The 13,533-nt window shown below is 46.2% G+C and overlaps 1 long non-coding RNA gene across 1 annotated transcript in view; it reads left to right on the top strand.

The window, feature by feature from the left end:
• Nucleotides 1–11,770, top strand: part of LOC122693424 — a 55,553-nt gene extending 43,783 nt beyond the window's left edge. Inside the window, exons 3-4 of the long non-coding RNA XR_006340896.1 lie at nucleotides 9,951–10,059; nucleotides 11,586–11,770. This is a non-coding gene — a long non-coding RNA (uncharacterized LOC122693424). The remainder of the gene's footprint in view (nucleotides 1–9,950; nucleotides 10,060–11,585) is intronic.
• The last annotated feature ends 1,763 nt before the right edge of the window (nucleotides 11,771–13,533 follow it).

Below are 13,533 nucleotides of genomic sequence, written 5' to 3'. Positions count from 1 at the left end.
ACTCAATGAGTCTGTGGACGAGGAATACACCCGTGAAATCATCACTAGTATTCAGGCCATAAACATATCAATCACCTCCCAAAGTCTCCTCTCATTCCCTTTATTATTGTTATCGTTTTAAAAATGTAAGTTAAATACTTGTGAGGAAAAGCTGAGAATACCAGTGAGAGAATAAATAAAATATGTAAATTCTAAACCTGGAAGAAAAGTGAAACGAAGCAGATTTTGTCAGTTCAACCAAAGAAAGGAAAAAATAAGAACAAGAAGAAAGTGTGGAAAACACAAAATTATTTGACATGAGTAAGTCTAAGTAACCACAACAATGTGTTAAATTGTCTTATTAAGAGACAGAGATTCACAGAATGAGTAAAAGAAATAAAATCCAGATATATATTATTTGCATGAGAAATTCTTAACAAAGTGATGAAGGAATGTTGAAAATAGACAAAAATATTAGCAAATAAATCTGGAATAGTGATATTAATATCAGGAAGAATGGAATTTAAGGTAAAAAGCTTTATAAGGGGCAAGTTAAAGCACTATTTATAGATAAAAGGAATAATACATCAAAGTATGATCACAAGTATGAACTATTCCATGACAACAACATAGATTTGAAATATTAAAGCAAAACAAGATAGAAACACAAGGAGAAATATACAAAGCCACAATCATATATAAAACTGAAATATGAATGCTAGGAAAAAATGGACAAAATCACATACTTTAGTCATAAGTTGACATAGAAAATAGATAAAAAAATTAAGAAAACAGGAAACGTGAGCAGAAAGTGAAAGTTTTGATTTTGTTAGTTTTGTGCTTAACACAATATAGTTTTCTTTTCAATTATATCACTTGTGATTATAATTTAGATTAAAAATCAATCCAAGTAGGACCACAAAGGAAATGTCAATAAACTCTGAAAGGCAGAAGCAAGCCATTTTTCATACAGGCTGATTTAAACAGGCCATTTCCATATGCAAAATGCAGTAGAATTAAAAAGATAATCAAGCAATCATATATATATATAAAAGCTTTAGAAAACCACATGTGCATTTTGAATTACTCAGGTTAAAGAAGAAATCAGAATGGAAATTAAAATCTCATTATATATTGAGAAAAATAATATTGTGTAACAAAATTTGTGAGTTATGGAAAAAAATAGTGTTCTGAGGAAAATGTGTAACCATATATATGGCTTTTATAAAAATAAAAGAGCTTAAAGTCAAATTAATCTTTTAGTCCAAGAAGCTAGATGAAGCACAAATACAAAATAAGATTCCATTCCTGAGTTTGGGATCTACAAGTACACACTGCTATATTTAAAATGGATAACCAACAAGGACCTACTTACTGTGTAGCACAGGGAACTCTGCTCAATGTTAGGCGGCAGCCTAGAAGGGAGGGAAGTTTGGGGGAGAATGGATACATGTTTGTGTATGGTTGAGTCTCTCTGCTGTCCACCTGAAACCATCCCAACATTGTTAATCAGCTATTGAATTTAATTGAATTGAAAGTCACTCAGCCGTGTCCAAGTCTTTGAGACCCCGTGGACTATACAGTCCATGGAATTCTCCAGGCCAGAATACTGGAGTGGGTAGCCTTTCCCTTCTCCAGGGGATCTTCCCAACCCAGGGATCAAACCCAGGTCTCCCGCATCACAGGCGGATTCTTTACCAACTGAGCTATCAGGGAAGCCCCACACTCCAATCCAGAAAAAAAAGTCAAAAACGACTTCATTCCCTATTAAAAATAATCTCTTCAAACTAGATACAGTAGAAAACTTGCTTTATTAGAAAAAGGATATTTACAAGAGACCTACAAAGTAAGACAATAAATGTTTCTGAGATTCCTAATAAGTCAGGAACAAGACAAGCATGCTGCATACCCCTGCCCCTTCTCAGAGCTGCACCTGAGCTCCTGGTTGAGTGGTCCCCACTCCACGTTGTGGATCAGAAACACATGGGAGTAAAAATAGAATGAAACAGAAAAGAAGGATCTGTATAGTTTGATACTATTGACAAAATTATCAATATTTTTACTATGAAGTTGATACTTAAAAAGTTAACTGGAAATAAATATGGATTCTATGAGCTTACAGAATCTATCTTGAAAGGAAGGTAGGGATCAGAGTCTGTGGTTCGTGGCTGGAAACTGATGCACAGGAGGCGTATGAAACCATGGGGTGCATGGAGGAACTTAAATACACGTAGTCACCAAACATCTGGGTGCATGAGCTAAGTCCTGTGTATGGAGAATTAAGTCTAGTAGCAAGGAACTTCCATGTTGAAAATTTATTAATCATTATTTACTCAACTTTAAAAATTGCTATTGTCTCGCTCTTAGTATTCACAACAGAGCAATACAGTAAATTAAATGCACCTTCAATTATTCAAAGCTGCTCCTCCAGAATTATTATACCTAAATATTGTGTTTTAATGAACTGTACTTAATTTCAAGTGATGGCCTTGGGCTGCATCTTCCTCCCAGGGGTCTGAGACAGTCTGTCTGGTGCTGTCGGCAACACGTGGTTTCAAAAATCCTTCTGCAAACACCTTCCTGCTCTCCCACTAAGCCAGGTTCAGCAACTCTCTTCTTATTTATTGTGTATAGTTCTAGGAGGTGAGGGGGGGAGGGGAGGGGATGCTGCTTGTAATTTCCAAATTGGGAGATCTTTATCCTGGAGAGAATAAAGGAAAGTTTGGAAACAGTGAATGCCAGTCTATGCTCTTAGGCTGCAGAAAACGGAAGCAATAACAGATTCACACCACTTCCCCATCCCACTTCCTTGGTGGCTCAGGCGGTAAAGCATCTGCCCACAATTAGGGAGACCGGGCTTTGATCCCTGGGTTGGGAAGATTCCCTGGAGAAGGGAATGGCAACCCACTCCAGTATTCTTGCCTGGAAAATCCCATGGACAGAGGAGCCTGGTGGGCTACAGTCCATGGGGTCGCAAAGAGTCGGATACGACTGAGCGACTAACACGCTTCTCTCCCCTTTCCAGGTATTAAAATCTGGAGACTTTGAGACCCAAGCTCAGGAATGGGAAGAAAGTAAACAGATAAAATATGGCACAGTTCAAAGTCAGCACACTTTCATTGCCCACCTTGCTGTCTCAGGTACGAGACAAATTCACATCAGACACATTTGGACAGAAAACCTCCCTCCTTCCACTCAGTTAATACTCTATGTGGCCTGAATGGCCCCCTCATTTGTCCATGAAATGGACTTGTTCTCGAAAGTCAGAGCTGTAGCATGCACTGAGGGCCTTGAAGCCTCCCTCATCCTTTCTCTCAGGGTTTCATTCAGGGAAAAAGGATCTCTAGGCCAGGCCAGGAGAGAGGTCATGACCTTTGCCCAGCCTTGGTTCCTGGAGCCCCTCCTGCCCATTTTCTGTTAAGGGCAGTCTAACCATACGGCTATTGTTAGTCAAGGTTACAGTTCAGATACCTTATTTTTTTCACCCCATTCCATGGATCCTCTTCCAGTATACTATTTATTTAATTTTGTTTATTGTTTTCTCTTCCTCTACTAGAATGGAAACTCCTCCTAAGACCAGTATTTTGATCATTTTGTTCACTAATGAACCCCTAGTTGTTTAGTCACTCAGTCATGTCCAACTCTTTTGCGACCCCATGGACTATAGCCCGGCCGGCTCCTCTGTCCATAGAATTCTCCAGACAGGAATACTAGAGTGGGCTGCCATTTCCTTCTTCAAGGGATCTTCCTGACTCAGATGTCGAACCTGTGTCTCCTGCCTTGGCAGGTGGATTGGCAGGCAGATTCTTTACCACGGAGTTACCATGAATGCCCGATGAATCCCTAGTAACTTCCTCATAAAAGCCTGTTGGATAGATGGATTGAATGAATGAAATCTTCCCTGTACTCATGTATCACGGCATGTTCTCCCCACTCAGGCACCCATCCTCCCCTAACCACTGCATTAGCCAGGACAGGTTAGGTCATGTTGCAGGAAAATTAACTCTGAAATCTCAGTCATTTAATACAACTACAGCTTATTTCTTATTGATGCAACATATCCAGCTTTGGTAAGCAGGGGGCAGGGCTGAAAACACACGGTCCCTCAGGGACACAAAGTGATGAAGCTGTGGTCACTGAAGCACCCGAAGAGACACCTGCTGCTGCTGCTAAGTTGCTTCAGTCGTGTCCGACTCTGTGTGACCCCATAGACGGCAGCCCACCAGGCTCCCCCGTCCCTGGGATTCTCCAGGCAAGAACACTGGAGTGGGTTGCCATTTCCTTCTCCAAAGCGTGAAAGTGAAAAGTGAAAGTGAAGTCTCTGAGTCGTGTATGACTCTTAGCGACCCCATGGATTGCAGACTACCAGGCTCCTCCGCCCATGGGATTTTCACCTAGAGGGTCACAAATTGGCTCTTCCATGCTTTTGCCCAGAAAGGGCACAAGTCGCTTCCGCCCATAGTCTATGGAGTAGTCACGAGGGTCCTGCCTCACCGCAAGAAGTGGCTGGGAGGTGTGAGGGGTTGCTGGACGACTGGGGGAGCATCATTGTCTCTGCCCACTCAAGCCTATTCATATTCATTTATATACACTCACACGCACCCACACCCATTCACACCTACCCACGTTCACTCTGACCCAGAGCTGCTCCTACCCACCCGTCCACCAGGCCCAACCACTATACACCCTTGTGCAATGTCTAAGTTATGCCTCGCCTATTCTCCCTGCCCATTATACCCAGCCTACCTCTCATGTCTGTTCATAGCCAAGCATATCTAATCCCCAAGACTATCTAATTCCTCTTGTTTCCTCCAAAACAAATTGCTCTTGGGCACAGGGGCACCTCTTGGGGAGAGCCCTGGATGCCATCTTTTGGGATACAGGGACTCCTTTGTTTTGTTAAAAAATGTTATGGACTCACATGTTAACAGCAATATTTGCAGTAATTTTGTTTTTTCCTATTTTTTCGCTGCATTGTGTGGCATGCGGGATCTTAATTTCCCAATCAGGATTGAACCCTGCAGTGGAAGCGTGGTGTCTTTAACCACTAGACGGCCAGAGAAGTCCTTGTAGTAATTCTTGATTGAACAAACACTTAATGTTAAGAAAAGATGCCTTGAATTCAGGAACTTGGAACCATCTGTATCTGCTAGAGACATGATTGTGCATTGACACATAAGCATACAATTTATCGAGGTTGCAGACAGTGCCTGGAGTATATACAGGTTCAACAGTCCCTTGCAATATGCCACGGTTCTTGAGTTGGAAGCTGCTGAGGCAGAACAGTGCCGATGGGCCGGCTGGCCAGTGAAGCCAACCTCAGGCCGTGAAGCTGATGCCTCGCTCCAAGAGTGGCTGGTGGTTGTTTGCAATCCTCAGTCAGCGGCTGAACTTGAACCACATTGTTGCTCTCTCCTCAAGCACAAGCCCCATTTGCAATATAGACCTCAGCTTGCAGCTAATAGAAACTGATATTTAGAAAGTGATCCATTATCTCCCCTGCTGTGGTCTACTCACCTCCAGCATTTCATTTCACATTTGAAGGCACCTGAAGATGCTAACGTTATCTCAAGAACATTCTGAAAATGAGAAGGATTCATTTAAGGGAGCTCTGCCAGAGCTGAGAAGAGATTCTGGGACATGTGGGTATGAAGTGTCCGGAGAACCAAGCCTGGCTCTCTGGACCCCCATCATCCAGTGCTGATTTCATTACTTCCTCCCACTTCCCCATCCATTCCTCCCTGCATCACCCAGAACACCCATCTCAATAGTCTGAAGGACTTCCAGCCTAGGGTCTGCTTCTGCCAAGGGCAGTGAAGGGTGGTTCTAGAAGCCATAGCTGCTTCTTAGAAGTTCCTGAGAATCCTTAGCCCAAGATTCTTTCATCCTTGGGCTGAATTAAAATTGGTTCAAGAGTGAATTAAAATTGGTTCAAGTCCCTTCTCATGTATGGTGATTCTCGACTCTGCACCCGTCTTCAGAGTTGAGATCTCCTCTTAGACTGTTGTGCACCTCACATGGGGTTTAGTAGGAAGTTGGCTCTTTCTTATGAGCACTGAGGATGGTGGGATGGGTCATGCCCCTGGACAGGGTACCTCAGTGAATGGTGCTTTGGAGGTGAGTGGTCCCCATTCTTCTAAGTTATAGCCAGCTTCCCTGAGCACTACTCTCTGCCCCCAAGTCCCCACATTCACTGCACCAACTAGAGACAGTCCATGTCCTATTGCTCTCTTTTTAAATTTATTAAGAAGTTTTTTTTTTTTTTTCAATGTATTTGACTGTGCTGGGTCTTATTTGCAGCATGTGTAGCTGCAAATTTTAGCTGTAGCATGTGGAATCTAGTTGCCTAACCAGGGATAGAACCCAGGCCCCCTGCATTGGGAGCATGGAGTTCCCTGTCCTGCCTCCGCTGTTGCCAACCGTTTTCCTCTTGTGTTACAATTTCTCCTCCGTGTTCCTTCCTATTTACCAGAAGCTGGCAGTTCCCTCTTCACCTTGGAAATGAAGATCCCTTCTACATCTTTCCTTCTTGTATAAAGTCTTCTCAGTTTCCAGGTTTCTAACAAGTCCCTCCCCAGTTTTCAAATGTGGCTATGTACAACATAGTGCGTACAAGTGTGTTAAGTTGCTTCAGTCACATCTGACTCTTTGCGATGCTATGGACCAAAGCCTGCCAGGCTCCTCTGTCCATGGGGATTCTCCAGGCAAGAACATTGAAGTGGGTTGCCATGCCCTCCTTCAGGGAAACTTCCTGATCCAGGGATCGAACCTGTGTCTCCTGAGGCTCCTGCATTACAGGCTATGTATGCACATGCTTATTTTTATGTTGTATTTATTCTTCTTTTAAACGTCTCAATTGGAATTTATGTTTCAGAGCAGTTTTAGGTTCACAAAATTGGGCAGAAAGCACTGAGGGTTCCCATAGACTCTCTACCCCCATACACACAGCATGTCTGTTTTTATACCATCTACATGATTTCTGTGGATTTGGGGGTGGGGTGGGCAGCAGCCTGGGCTACCATTTTGAGACCAGAGGTGCATTCCAGCATCTCTCTGAACACCTCAAGGATTCTTGGGTGCAGGTGCTAAGCCCCAGCCTCTGCTGAGTTCTTGATCATCCTGAATATTCTGTCCCTTCTCTCAGCTGAATTACCTCTCTGGGGATCACATCACCTCACGGGGAACCCCCCAACTCCTTCACTCCCCGAGAGTGCCACAGCATCAAGGCATGCATGAGGTACAACTCAGGAAAGTGCTGGGATGTTGGGGAAGTTTCTTTCTCAGATTCACACAGTAAAGGACATAACATGGATATTAGGAATCTCTGGGCACAGAAGCCCTGGGCTGTTCCTGAATAATAAGTAACTGCTCTGGTATCCTTGTCGGGCTCCAGGCTCTGTCGCCTTCCTTTCTTATCTCTCTGGCTCCAACCCCCAGGCCCCATTTCCCCTGTAGTTCACACAGAGCCAGTCACCTGACTCTTTATCCAGGTCCGGATCTTCCAGGCTATGCACAGATGGTCTTGTTTTCAAAACCCAGCACCCGTGGAGGTGTGTTTCTGCACAAAGATGCTTCTCCTTCTGAGAAGAACACCTGACCCACTCTCTGTCCATCCTTCTCTTTGCCTGTGATACTTTCATAGGGCTTCCCTGGTGATAATTTCATAGGGCTTCCCTGGTGGTGCAGTGGTAAAGAATCCACCTGCCAATGCAGGAAACACCGGAGATGAGGGTTCAATCCCTGGGTCAGGAACATCCCCTGAAGGAAGAAATGGCAACCCATTCCATTATTCTTGCCTGGAAAATTCCATGGACAGAAGAACCTGGCGGGCTTCAACCCATGGGGTCACAAAGAGTCTCATGTGACTGAGCACACACACATGGGATACTTACAACCTTAGATTCACAGAAGCTGGGGCTGAGTGAAACCTCAGAGTCCATCTGGTTAAGCACCCATTTGATGCTTGATGGACAGACCCGACTTACAACCCTCCCTCCTCCAGGGTGAATGGTGGTCCAACTTATCTTGTTACATGTACAATTTACACATCTTCTCGAGCCTCTATGCTCTAATCTGTAAAAGAGAGACAATAGACTAATATTTGTCACCAGGGTTGTCAGAGGATGGACTGAGGTGTTACCATCCAGTACAGACTTAGAGATGGTTCCATATGCATTATTGCTGTCCTGTATTGGAGCAGATCTGATGGATCAAAGGAAACAGTCTCACATGCTAAGCTGATTTGTCCTTGAACCTGATTGTTTTTAGCCAGACCCCCAAGGAGGATGTCTGCCATGACAAGGCACTCTGGGCTGCCAGAGACAGGAGTGCTCCTTCTTGGAACTTCTGTGAATGACAGTGCCTGTCATTGGGCAGATTTGATTTTTATAAAACTAGAGAATTTCTGGGAGATGAGTGGCAAAAGGAGAGGCAGGGGCTTGGAGGAGCAGCTCTCTGGAAGGTTTGAGGCTGCTGATGTGAGCCTGATGAGATGCAGGCTTGCCTACCAGCTTTGATGGGACTTTAGCTATGTTGGATAATGGGCAGGTGATGAAGGCTGAGCCAGGACAGCACTCCTGTAGGAATCTTTGCGGCCTCATGACTCGACCTTAGAGAGTGGACTCTGCCTGACAAAGGACCTTGGCCACATATAAAGCCGCTATAGTCACAGGCTGAGCCCAAACCTGGCCCTCCCATCAGGCCAGCCACATACTGGCTCTCGCCTCTGGGTGAAAGCTTGTTGTCACTCAGGGTCCCTTCTCACCCCCACCCCCGCCCAGGGGCCTACACCACTGACTGCTGGCGTCAGCACTGGAGCTGGCAGATGGCACACGTCTGCCTCAGAAGGGTTCCCAGTTCTGTTCACAGCTCCCCTAGGATACCATTGATGTTCTCCAGAGGGGCTGTGAAATTCTCAGATAATTCTCAAAATAAAAGTAATTTTAATACACTTTCATTTAAAAATAATAAGTGCTAGACAGAATCAGAAAGTCAGTTGCAGAAGAAAGTCAGGAAATGAAGCCAACCACCATGAACCACCTCCCTAGGGAGAGCAAGCAAGGGTGCTCACAAACACCCTCCGGAGATGTCAGATCCCTAAATTCACCTGTGGGGGAACCCCATACCCCATCACCACTCCTGCAATGTGAGAACCTGAGCCTCAGACTCCTTGAAGGAGGAGCCTGTCCTTTGGCACTGCTAAGATGTGTTTATTGCAGATCAGGGAGGTCCAGGGACCCCAAGACAAACATGCCAAGCTTCTCCCTCCTCCCCTTGACATTTCCCTGAGCTGAGTTTATGGGCTGACATCCCCTCTCTTCTCATGCCCTCATTTCTCCTTATAGCACCTCAGTTTCTCAACCTTCCCCTTCCCTGTCTCTCTACCCTTTTCTTCAGTCTTTTTTCCCCCTCCTTTGAAGTCAGAGAAAAAAGAACTTGAAGCCTGGATAGACAAGTGTGGATAATCTGGTCCAAGCTCACCCTTCTTTCAGAATATTTCCCTCCCCTCCCATCACTGTCTTTTATTCCCATGGTCTTTGACCTTCATCTGTGTGGACTTCCCCCTGTTTCTGACCCTGAGTCTTGTCTCGCCCCTTCTCCCCTCTCCATCTGTGCCCTCCCTTCCTCTCCTACATCTCAGTTCCTATCACGACCCTGTCTCTGTCCCCACATCTCAGAGGCTCTTATGCTTTATCTGCCCCTTGCCCCTGCTGCAAGAAGACAGACCTCCTCTGTCTCTATGCACACGACCCTGGTTCTCTCTATTCTTCTCACTCTGTCTCTCTGTCTCTGTGTCTTTGTCTTGTCCCTGTCTCTCTTTCAGGGACTTTCTTAAGGTCATGGCTTTAGTCCTTGTTTCTTAGTCATTTGGGAGATGCTGAGGAGTGGGCAGCCCCGTGACATCTGACAGGACTTTGGCTTGGTTGGCTGGCTTCATTCTCCCCCATCCTCCCTGCTTCTACTCACTCCAGGATGGAACCTGCACCTCCAGAGGAGCCCTTACAGTTAAGCCCTGGGTCTGAGCTGCTCAGAAGCTGGCAGAAGACAGGCTTCCTTCATCCCTGGGGCATCAGCTCTGAGGTGGTCATTTGTTGGTTTGGGGATTATCTCCTGGCTGCCACTTTTTTGAGTGGGTTACCTGGAGAAAGGCAATGAGATGCTCCTGATCTGATCTGAGGGTGATTCTCAGCTCAGATTTATTTGTATTCTAGTCTCTTGAAATTTGTTGTGGTCTTGGGAGATGGAAGAACACCTGGGTGGGAGAGATAGGGAGAGGTGGGGCAGGAGAGGGATACACACACACACACACACACACACACATATATACACACGTAGAGGCCATTTTTCAAGTGTGTGTCATTTCTCTCTCTTGAGCGCGACGTGACTGCCTTACTATTTCCTTCCACTGACCTTTCTATAGGTTTACCTTCTTGGCTATGCTAATTAATTCAACACTTCTGAAGTGTGCCTACAATATGCCAAGCTATCTAGTGGGTTCTCCCTGGAGGAGGGTATCACAATCCACTCCAGTATTCTTGCCTGGAGAATCCCATAGACAGAGGAGCCTGGCAGGCTATGGTCCATAGGGTCACAAAGTGTCAGACATGACTGAAGCGACTAAGCACGAAAGCATACTGGGTCCTAGGGACAGAGATGAAAAACTCAGTCCTTGCTCTCATGGAGCTGATGGGTTTATAGAAATAGATATTCTGGGTGTAGCAATCATTCATTCCTAAAAGGTCTTCTGCCTTTTCATAAAGACTCACCACTGCATCCAGACCCTCAGTCTCTCTCGGCTGGGCCACTCCATAGGCTGATCTTAGAGGGGTTCTGCCCCCATCCCATGGAGAGAGGGACCATCCTGGAGCTGGCTGCGTATCTGAAGGCACCTGCATTTCGTAGTCCTTACTCTGCCTCTCACTACCCGCAGCTGCACTGACTGACCTGTCAAGCAGGTTTCAGGTCTGAGCCACGGTCTCTAACCTCCCAACCCCAGTCTGACTCCAAACAGAACCTGGTCTGCTTGGCACCCTGGACCTGGTGGTTCCCTCCCACAAACGTCCTCCATCGCTCATGCACGAGTGAAATGGCTACATGCAGTGACCGCGTTGTTTTTTAGAGCATCAACCCAACTCTAGTTCCAAGAGTTTATTCTGATTTCCTTTTACTCAGTCGAGTTCCTAATCTCACCCACCTTGCTACAGTGTCTTGTTCAGTTAACCCAGTCAGTCAGCGCAAGGCCTTCCCCTGGCCAAATAGATTGGCTCTGGGATGGGTATGTGACCCGAATTGGGTCAACAGTCAGTAAAGAATCTGTCTGCAATGCAGGAGACCACCTGTAATACAGTAGACTTGAGTTTGATCCCTGGGTTGGGAAGATGCCCTGGAGAAGGGAATGGCTACCCACTCCAGTGTTCTTGCCTGGGAAATCCCATGGACAAAGGAGCCTGGCGGGCTGCAGTCCATGGGGTCGCAACAGTCAGACATGACTTAGTGACTTCACCACCACCAACGGGATGTAAGGAGAATTTTCCCAGGTGATTACGGGAAAGAAGGTTCCTTACTGGCCTGAGAGATCCATTGAAAGCTAACCCTCCTCTCTCCAGATGGTGGAATACAGAAGATATATCTGGAACTTCTGCAGCCATTTTGCCACCATGAGAGAAGATGACTCGAAAGAAGGCAGAGAGGAGAAAAGAGAGTACCAGATCCCTGATGATATTGTTTAGCCATTGAATCCAACCAGCTCTGAAGTCTGTCTTTCCTCAAGAGCTTCCAAGTCCTGAGTGGATAGATTCTTATATTATTTAGACCAGTTCGAATTGGGCTTCTGAATTTGGAACAAATATTCCTGGCAGGATCAGAGTCTATAGAGATTTCTGCTGACTGGCGCCTCAATCTCTGCTCCCTGCATGACTCTGCTTTGTCCCATCAGAGACGTAAATGAGGTCCTCTCTGCTGACAAGTCTCTGTGGCTGGTGCAGCATTGACCTGCATATGTAGGGGCCTTGGGTCAACTGCACATGGGCTTCAGATTCCATCCATGTCCCTCACAGGCTGTGTAGCCTTTGACAAGTTACCTAACCTCTCAGTGTTGAAATTTTCTTCTCTGTGAAATGGGACCCTGCCCTCCCAAATCAATCTCATTCTTCTCAGGGCTCTTGTGAATGAGGCCATGCATATAAAACCTGGCACACAATTAGGACCACAGCCAGGATTGCCTCCACTTGGTTCTGTTCCTTCCTCTTCACCATACAGCACACTTTCCTGTTACTCAGGCCATAAAGGAGATGCTGGTTCTTCCAGATGTAGGCCTCTCTGACTTAGAATCTCAGAGATTTCCCAAGAGGAAAACAAATCCCCTTTGCCAGAGAAGATGAACAGCTCAGCCATTTGCTAAAACAAATATTAGCTCAGTGTTGTCCAGGGAGAGCAAATGCTCCAAGCGCTGTTTGTGTTTTTGTATCCTTCAAGGAGCTGATGAATATGCCGCTGAGGACAAACATCTGGGGGGAGTGGTGGGAGGAGGGACAGCTGCTTTGGGAGCTCCCACCTCACCTCCTGTTCCTCCTGCAGGCGTCATTTATCTGGGACCTAGGGCATTTTTCCCACCATGCCCTCCTTGTGTCTTAAGGCTGGTCTTCTGGCCACCACAGCCACTCACGCGTGGGGCCTGGAGCTGGCTTCATCTGTCAGACTGGCCGTGCATTCAGATAAATCCTGAGGGTTTTGGGAGGGGGGGATTGAGTCCTTGCTCTTGGTCTTCATGACCCAAATGCCAACCCAGGACTCAGCCACACTGGCACTACTGATGCCATGGGTCTGGCAATGCTTTGTTTTGAGGGCCGGTCTTGTACATTGAAGAATGTTTGACAGCACCCCTGGTCTCTCCCCACTAGACACCTGTAGCTCATCTATCCCAGTTTTGATAACCCAAAATATTGCTAAAGATCCTTTGGGAGAGACCTCGCCTTTGTTTGAGATCCATTGCTCTAGCTGAAAGCAGGGGAGAACTCTGGAGTTAGCCATATCTTCAAGTTCTGATCCTATCACTCACCAACTGTGATGTCTGGCTGGTTAACAACTTCTCTGAGCCTCGATTTGCACACCTGTGAAATGGGAAGCCTCATAGTACCTGTTTCATAGAATGGTTGTGAGAGGATGACATGAGATCATTTCTGGGGAGGTGCCCGGGAGCCAGTCTCCTTGATACACGTTAGCCTGCCCCTGGTAGATTGTAAACGGCACGAGGGCAGAGATCCTCCCTGTATTGTTCACCACTGTGTCTCCAGCACCCTGCACAGGGTCTGGCTGTACAGATGCTGCTCAGGAAATAATTGCTGTTCTGGGGGCTGCTCTGGACCCTGCTGAATTTTTACTTTACTGCTACTCCACCCTCCTGCCTGGCAAATCCCTTTAGCTCGTGGCCTCCCTGGGGGAGGAAACCTTTTCTCCCTCTCATCTGGGTTTTATGTACTTGTCCGAAGCTCACACTTGCCTCCCTTTCCCTCCCAGGACACCCTGAAGGGAGGCTCTAGGAAGGCTGCTTTGGCC

The sequence above is a fragment of the Cervus elaphus genome, chromosome 5, assembly GCF_910594005.1.
Source record: "Cervus elaphus chromosome 5, mCerEla1.1, whole genome shotgun sequence".
NCBI classification, from domain to species: domain Eukaryota; kingdom Metazoa; phylum Chordata; class Mammalia; order Artiodactyla; family Cervidae; genus Cervus; species Cervus elaphus.
This window is presented reverse-complemented; position numbering and strand designations above follow the sequence as displayed.